The sequence below is a fragment of the Corvus kubaryi genome, unplaced genomic scaffold, assembly GCF_017639235.1.
Source record: "Corvus kubaryi isolate FWS band 111438036 unplaced genomic scaffold, C.kubaryi_AGA036_p1.0 36978, whole genome shotgun sequence".
Lineage (NCBI taxonomy): Eukaryota > Metazoa > Chordata > Aves > Passeriformes > Corvidae > Corvus > Corvus kubaryi.
In genome coordinates, this window is record NW_024581000.1 from 127,146 (window position 1) to 134,828 (window position 7,683).

Sequence of the window (7,683 nt, forward strand, 5' to 3'; positions counted from 1 at the left end):
TCACTGTATGTCTTGCTTTGCTTTACTTTCTAGTCTATTCCTCATTTTACTTTTCCCTGTCTATCGTCATTTCTGTGTCTGTTTTTCTCACTGTTTCTACCTCTGTCTCTCAGTTTCTCTTCTCACTCTCTCCAATTATATTTCTCTCTAGGTTTATTTTCCTATTTCTCTTTAACTATTTCCTTGTTTGTTTTTGACTCCATTTCTTTGCTTTTCTCTTTTTCCTTATTGCTTTGTCTCTCTCTTTTTGTCTTTAACTCTGTTTCTGTCCTCCTCTATTTTTCTGTTCTTTACTGGCAGGGCTGTGCCCTGAGGGGGAGCTCAGAGATATTGGTCAGCTCAGGGAATGAGCCTGGCTCAGGGTAAGGAAATTCACTGTGCAGTTACTTTGGGCCCTTTCTCTTGTTCTTGTTCTCCTTCTCCCTCTCTTCCCAGCACTGGTTCCAGACCTCAGTATAATCCGTGTTCCCACAGCCTGACCTTGCAGTTTTCCCAGTTTAGCAGCCCCAGCCACACTTGCAGCCTCTTTGTCTGGACTTTGTCTTGCTGAAATCTCCCTTTGTTGATCCTTTGCTGCCTCACCTTTTATCCAGCAATAACGTGCAGTGGGTGGAAGCTTCTCAGAATTCCCTCCCTGTTCCACTGGAAACATTCCCGAGTGGAAGCAGCTGCACTGCCCATCAGCACTTCCCTGCTTTTAGGGGTGGTTGAGGCATGAAGGATGCAACAAATGGAGTTGGCTCCAAGGGGATTAAATGCTGCCCGTGAGGCTGCTCAGAGAGCTGGAGCTGAGGAATTCGGGTGGGAATCACTCCAAGAAAAAGGAAGGAAAAGAGAGCAGAGGAACAGGGATGCAATTCCAGCCTCTCCAAGGTCTGGGATGGGCACATTCACCATCACCATTTAATCTAGACACGATTTCTTCTTTGCCTCTGGCTGCCAGGAGCAGGATGAGCAGTTTAATGAGTTCAAATAGTGAATAGTTTAAGTAGCTGGAAGAGACTGGATCAATAGCTGCTTAAACAAACAACTGGCTCCCTGTTTCCAAGCTTGGATGTAGTTTTGGAAAGTTCCTGGCAATTTGGCAGTGATTAGTGATGCTGAGAATGTGCTTTTTTGTGGGTTTGGGGCTTTTACTCCTGTTCACGTGGCTGCTTTTTCTTGTTGAGTGGAAAACAGGAGGGAAAGAGCAACCACGGAAGGAATTCCACTCTTGCTGCTTCAAGGGATGGATCAGGAAGGGAACAGGCTGCAGGGAATTTGGAGTGCAAACTGAGATCTCTCCGATATTTTCGGCTCAGTCAGTCCATCGGTGCTTGGTGGCTGTTTAGGCCACGTGCAAGGTGAATGATGGTGCACATCGCAGAGCTGCTGGTGGCTCCTTCCCCTGCCCGGCTGTCAGTCACCCTGCAGGGTGCTGGAGCAGCGTGCCAGAGGCCACGGATCCTATGGATCCCATGGGTCCCAGGGGCGTGATCAGGAGCCTGAGCCTGCTGGCCACTCCTTGCTCTCTCTTATCCTGACTTTTCAGCTCTGCAGTGAAGCCAGCTCGAGCTTTTCAACCCTTAGAAACCCGGGGAACTTTCATGTCTGCTCTCAGATCTGGGATTTAAATCCAGCCCTTATCAAAGCACCCCGTGACCAGGCAGGCCCTGAATCCCAGCAGGGATCTGATAAAGAGGGACCTGACATCCTAAAGAAACCCTTTGAAATCCTGCTGGGATTGATTTGTATCCATAATGGAGCCCAGAGCTCTCTGCCAGGGAGAGATGAAGCTGCTCCTTTGCTTTATCATCCTCAGGCCCTTCCCAGCTTCGAGGGAAATTCACTCCCTCTTCAAGCCCCAAAATCATGGAAAAGTTCCTTTGTATCCTTCTCTCCACAGCCCCTACGTGGATTAATCAACTTTTCCAAGCTGATTAATGGTTTGACAGAAGAACTGCCTGGAGAGCAGCTGAATTCCCACAGCAAAATTCCTGACTGAGGGAAATGACCTTGGGTTCCTCCCCTTCCTGTAAAGCCTGGGAAATCTGGGAAAATCACAGCTCCAAAGGAGCTGCTCCCCTTGCCCCTGGATTCAAAGAGAAATGGAGAAACACTTGAGGAAGTTTTGAGATAAAACCACTGCAGATAAAATTGAAATGAGCCCTTCAGCCCTCTTTTTGTGTGGTATTTAGGATGCAAGGGAAAGAAGGGCTGGGTAATCCCTGGGGTTAGGGAACAGCACGGCTGAGGTCCCAGATTTCGAGGCCAGGTAATGGCTGGAACAAAACATTAATATGGACTTTGTCTTTAAAAGCAAAAGCTTTAAAAATTAGTAATAGAACAGAAACTCTCATTAATTCAGGACTGTACAGAGCCTAAAGCCTCCTTAGGTTTTCAGCTCAAGGCAACTTTCTTTTTCATGGGGCCATAAACAGATTTTTTCTGGCTTTTTAAAGCTGTTTCCTCTACTAAAATCCATTCAGCTGTCAATCCATCCTCCCTCAGAAGGTGTCAGTGCAATCTACCTTAAATTAAAAAAAAAGCCCAGGGAAGAAGATCTTATCTCCCAGATGGAGAATGGGACAGGAAGAATAATAAAAGTGAAAGTGATTCACCAGGACTGGTGATGAAAAAATCCGTGATGGAATCAAGATTAGGATCTTAATCTGCTCCCTTCTTTCCACCTTGCCCCAGATCTGGGGCAGCTCTTGCTGGGCTGGATCCAGGATCACTGAAAGCAAAATGCCAAAGGCTTCCAGGAACTTCAAACTCAGCAAAATCCCCCCAGCTCCGCCTGAAATAGGAATATTAGGTTTAAAATGGGCCTTTTGTTACAGGGCTGGAATTAGGGAGCCGCCTAGCAGGGACTGAAAACACATCTGAGGATCAGCAGAGGAAAAAGCAGCTTTTTCCTGCTGTCTGCAGGTCAGAGCTCTTTAAATGGGGGCTGTTAAATGTCCCTGGCCACAGGAGATTGGGGAAGCAGAGGTGAAGGGAAAAAATCCTCTTTATTCCCTGATTGATCCCTGAGCTTGGGCTGCTCCAAAATGCAGCCCCAGAAAAAGAAGAAGCAGAGAGAGGGAATTTGTGCCTGCAGGGAGGGGCCTAAAGCTTCCTTAGGTTTTCAGCTCAAAGCAACTTTCTTTTTCATGGGGCCATAAACAGATTTTGAACTACCTTTTTCACCTTCCGTTCTTTGTTCATTTTTACCTTTCTACCTTTGTTTGTTTCTGTAGCAGCTTGGAAAAAAACAGAGACCACTGTTTCTTCAGGCAGGATCTCTTTATTACACAAGCCCCAGTATTTCTGTGTTTCTATTTTGGGAAAGTTTTAAAAGAGTTTTGGGAATGGGCACAGGGAAAGACAAAACAGATCCATGCCCACAGACTTGTCAGGGCAGACTTTCTGCCCCTTCTAGGCCACTGACTCAAACATGAAACCCCCCAGCTTTCTGGGAGGTGAAGGAAGAACAGTCACACCTGGTGCTTCTACCTGTAGTCATTTGCCTGCTCTGCATCTTTCCCAAGAGAGCAGAAGGCCCTTAGCAAAGTGAAGATCAATGGAACAAGTGGCTCTTCCACACAGGGCTCTCGTTAAGGCTGGAATGGCTGCTGCCAGCCTCTGCACTTTCTGCCTCTCCAACTTCCTACCTTTGTTCATTTCTACCTTTCTATTTTTCTACCTTTGTTTGGTTCTGACTCTCTACCTTTCTATCTTTCTACCTTTGTTTCTTTCTACCTTTCTAAATTTTTAACTTGACATGTTTGTTTGTTTCTACCATTTGAACTTTCTATCTTTCCATCTTTCTTCATTTCTAACTTTCTACATTTCTACCTTTGTTCATTTCTGCCATTCTGACCTTCTGCCTTTCTACCTTTTTTGTTTCTACTTTTATGACTTTGTACCACCTTTCGAAGTTTTGTTTCTTTTTACCTTTGTTCATTTTTACCTTTGGTAGTTTCTAACTTTCTACATCTCTGACTTTCTATCTTTGTTTCTACTTTTCTGACTTTCTACCTTTCTAACTCTCTACTTTTGCTTGTTTCTACCTTTCTACATCCCTACCATTTTTGTTGCTACCTTTCTAACTTTCTACCTTTGTTTGTTTCTAACTTTCTAGATTTGTCCCTGTCTGCCTTTGTTTGTAACGTTGAAACTTTATACTTTTGTTTTTCTCCCCATTTTTACCTTTCTAACTTTGTTTGTTTCTAACACTCTACATTTCTAACTTTGTGCCTTTCTAAATTTGTTTTTTACTTTCTAACTTTTACCTTTCTAACTTTGTTTCTAACCTTCTTGTTAGAGAAGTTCCCTCAGGCTCAGAGGGAAGCCAAAGCATTAGGTGTGAATTAAAACCTTTGGACAAGCTGACATCCATGAAGCCACACCAAAATGAAATAGAAATACAGATTTTTAACTTTTAGTAGAAATATATGCTAGGTGCCTTAAACATGAAAAAGCTGTAGCAGAGATCTTAAACACAGCTCTTGCTGCAGCAGTGTTACCTTTTCACAGAATTCTTTACTTTAGACAAAATCTAGATAAAATTAGACTGTTTACATTTTTTAGATGGAGTGTTCACATAGAGCTGATAGAAACTGTATATGCAAATCTGTGTAATACAGATGTAACACTTGTGTGAGGCTTACGACTGTTAGAATTAGACCAGAATGGATTAAGAAAAAGAAAACTGGAATGATGTGTTAATCTTACTGGTCAATTAACAAATATAATCCACATTTCTGTAAGAAAAAATATAGTGTATGGAGCATATAGAAGAAGCTGTTTTTGCCTGCTGCTGCTGCTTGGCTTTATCATGTAACCCCATTCGAACTCTGCCTTCAAGACAGCTGTGAGACCGTGAAATAAAGAACTTAGCAGAACAGCAGCCTCCTCTGCTCTTTCACCCTGGTCCGAGAAGGAAGGGTACCCTGTCAAAGGCTCAACACCTGCTGCCTTTGTGACTTTGTTTCTAAATTTCTACCTTTCTAATTTTGTTTGTTTCTAATTTTTTTTTGTTTCTAACTTTGTTTGTTTTTAACTTTCTGCCTTTAGAAATTTGTTCGTTTCTTGTATTTTACCTCTTTGTTTCTAAATTTCTGCCGTTGTAACTTTGTTTCTAACTTTCTACTTTAAAAATTTCATTTGTTTTTAACTTTTTACCATTCCTCTCAGGGGGGATGTGTGCAGAATACTAAAACCTGTTAAGTTCTTCATTCTTACATCTGTAGGCAAATGCTACTGATTTAGATGTAAATTCATTTTGAAATGAGCCAGCCCTCTCTCTCTACTCTGTCGCATACAGGAATATAAGAAGCTGGGAATAGAGATCAGCAAGTTTTGCGAATAACGAGCCGGCGTTTTTCTGTAGGAAGGAAAGAAGCAAGCGCCTGGCCCCAGGAGCCGAGACGCTCGGGCTGCAGGAGCTGCAGAGCGCCCAGAGCCGGCTTTTCCCTCTGCTGTCCCTGCCCCGGGCTGAGCTGGGCGGCGCTGCTGCCGCCTGGTGGCGAGAGCGCGGCACTGCCGCCCCCGACACGGCGCCCCGGCGCTGCTGCCGCCCGGTGCCGGCTGAGGCGAGAGGGCGGCGGCCTCGGTGGCTGCCGAGCGTGGCAAGGGCAAGGAGCGGGAGCGAGCGGGGCTGGGTCTGTCAGCGGAGGGGAGGGGCGAAGGGCGGTTCGGAGCGCCGAGGGACACGGCCGTGCGTGAGCGGGGCCAGAGCGGTGAAGAGGAGTGGGCGCCGTGCGGGGCGGCGACCGCGAGGAATGACAGCGCGGGGGGCGGCCCGGCGGGGCCGGTTTTGCCGGGCAGCAGAGGCGCGGTCGCAGCGCGACCCGGGCGGGGGGCACCGGGCGGGCACGGTCGGAATCGAGCCGCCCGCGTGCCGCTCTCAAGGGGGCGGCTCGGAAAGGAAGGCGCAGTTGGGCGCTCTCGGGACGGCGGTAAGTGACGTTTTTATTAGAACCTGCCAGGAGCTTGCAGAGGGTGGTTTACACTTCCGCCACACTCAAGATGGCGGGCGCACTAGGCCCCTTTGAGAGGTGTCCCCTGCCGATGCCTGCCGCCGGTCGTGGAGCAGTCGCCCGCCTCCAGTGCCGCTGACCCCACCAGCCGTGTCCTCGCACCGGGAAGCACCGCGGAAAATCGCTCGGAAAGCGCGGGGCCGGCGTCGGAGTTCGGGCCGGATTCAGGCAGCCGAATAGACGCCCTTGTGAGGGGCGGCGGGGGCCCTTAAGTGTACCACACTAAAGATGGCAGCTGGACCGGAGGTGGCTTCTGCCAGCACCTAGGATGGCGGCGAAGGGCGGAAGTTGCATCACCACCACACTAGAGATGGCGGTCGTGTGCGCTGTTTTCTGACCTTCTCAATATGGCGGCAGGGAAGCCCCCCCCCCCCCCCCCCCCCCAAGCTGCGTCTATTCGGCTGCCTGAACGCAACGCCGACGCCGACGCCAGCCCAGCGCTTGCACGCAATTTTCTGAGGCGTTTCCAGCTATGTGGACACCGACTGTGGGGTCAGCGGCGCCTGGGGCAGGCGGGAGCATTCAGGCAGTCGAATAGACGGAGCGGGGTCCTTCCGGCCGCCATCTTGAGAAGGTCGAAAAGCCACATTGGTGCGGTCCCGGTGACTTCCGCCCTTCTTCGCCAGGAGCGGCGATGGCGGGGAGCCCGGGGAGCAGCGCTGCCGGGCCGGGGGCACCGGGGCGGCTGCTCCGGGCTCGGAGGTGAGCGGGGAACGGGGACAGCCCCGAGCGGACGGTGGGGGCCGCGGGGGATCGGTATTCCGGCCCAGGGATGGGTGTCCCGGCCCAGGGATGGGTGTCCAGGCACAGGGATGGGTTCCTGGACTATCTAATAATATTATATAACGATCATACAAGGAGATCTATATAAAAAATCCTCCACTGTCATCCTTCTCCCAGCCCCTCTGTGTTTTCAGGATCTTGAGGGCAGAGTTTGGGTCTGGACAAGGCTCTCGGGCACAGGGTGGGATTCTTGGGGTGCAGGGCCAGGATTTGGACTCGATGCTCCCTGTGGGTCCTTTCCAGCCCAGGAAATGCTGCGATCCTGTGCCTCTGAGGGTGAAATAAAGGGCACCGGTGGGGTTTGTGCCCGCTGTGTTCACGGCCCCGCCGGCTCAGGGCGGGTTCAAGGCGCAGCTGCCCCGAGCCAGCGGGACCAGCCGGGGCTGCTCGCTCCCGGTGCTGCCGCCTTGTGGGGAGAGCCCGGCACTGCAGCCCGCACAGGCGCTGGACCACGGCATCGGCGTGGAACAGCAGCGCAGGGAGTGCTGAGGCAGCGCAGGGAATGCTGCGGTCCCAGGGAAGGCTGAGGCGTCCCCTGCTCGGGGCACTCGGCAGCAAATCCCTGATGTTGAGCAGAAAAAGGAAAGGTCTGGGTTAGTGGGAGGAGGTTTCTGGAATGGAGTTGGGACAGGTGCTGATCCACGCATGGAATCACGGGGTGGTTTGTCTTGGAAGGGACCACCAAGATCATTTACACTCTGTTTGTTGTCTGGTTCCACAGCAAAGAACATCCAGAACTGCCTCCTCACCCTCACGGACAGCAGGAATGCGTTCCATAGCTCTTGTTTCGGAATGGGAATGGCTGTTGGGAGCTCTGGCAGGACCAGGTAAGAAGAGAAATGGGATCATTCTGGCTGCTGCTGGAGGTGGTTTTCTGCTTTCAGGCTGTTCTTCT

General features: G+C 49.9%; 2 long non-coding RNA genes across 2 annotated transcripts; one reads left to right on the forward strand and one right to left on the reverse strand.

Moving 5' to 3' along the window:
* Window positions 1–372: 372 nt before the first annotated feature.
* On the forward strand, window positions 373–3,228 carry LOC121660878. The gene is made up of 2 exons (XR_006014799.1): window positions 373–2,375; window positions 3,106–3,228. It is a non-coding gene; the product is annotated as an uncharacterized LOC121660878 (long non-coding RNA).
* Window positions 3,229–3,270: 42 nt separating this feature from the next.
* On the reverse strand, window positions 3,271–4,408 carry LOC121660877. Its single transcript, XR_006014798.1, has 3 exons — window positions 4,082–4,408; window positions 3,692–3,974; window positions 3,271–3,651 (listed from the first exon to the last, which is right to left on the reverse strand). It is a non-coding gene; the product is annotated as an uncharacterized LOC121660877 (long non-coding RNA).
* Between the last annotated feature and the right edge of the window lie 3,275 nt (window positions 4,409–7,683).